This window comes from Ceratina calcarata, unplaced genomic scaffold, assembly GCF_001652005.2.
Source record: "Ceratina calcarata isolate Rehan_Ccalc_2016 unplaced genomic scaffold, ASM165200v1 scaffold1974, whole genome shotgun sequence".
NCBI lineage: Eukaryota > Metazoa > Arthropoda > Insecta > Hymenoptera > Apidae > Ceratina > Ceratina calcarata.
In genome coordinates, this window is record NW_017141315.1 from 1 (window position 1) to 730 (window position 730).

Sequence of the window (730 nt, forward strand, 5' to 3'; positions counted from 1 at the left end):
TCGCTAAGGAAAATGTTGTTTAAAATTACATCAGGAACCTGCCATTTCAATATCTTATTATCTCAAAAGATGCATCAATAAATTAGTATAAATTATCGTTACATTATAAATGAACATAAGTGATAAAATGTTTTCTAATTCATGGCAAGGAAAATTAGTGTAAATTTGTTTTAAATAGCAGAAGTGGAAGAGAAAGTGTATTATCCGATACGGTGGATTTTTTTTATCGCTGCTGGGGAACCGCGGCGGTGGCGCGATTCGCCGGTGATCTTTGATCATCCGGCAGGGATTACGCGTACGCGAATATAAGTCAGCCCCCCGCGAGAATGAATAATGCGTTGCCCGTAGCTGAGAATTACCGGCGATAATTCGCAGGGAGGTGAGAAATCTCCGTGGCGCGGCGGCGGTGCGCACCGCGATGCATTATGACGCGAACGCGGTAGCCTAATTTTATTGCGGCACCGCGTATGCTCGGGCTACTACCATACCAGCACTTGGAATTTGTCGCCTACGACGTCGTCGCGAGGATTAAAACCGGACGCCGAAGGCGCTCGCCGGATGCGATGGAAATTACACGCGGGGGAACTCCTCTGTGAATTTCACCGGGGGATTAGAAACTGTCCTCAGGATTCGAAGAAGCCGCCAAGAAGAACGACGACCAACGCGACTCGTCGCTTCTTTATAGCAGACCATCTTCCAATATGAACTTTTGGACTTTCTAAGTCAAACA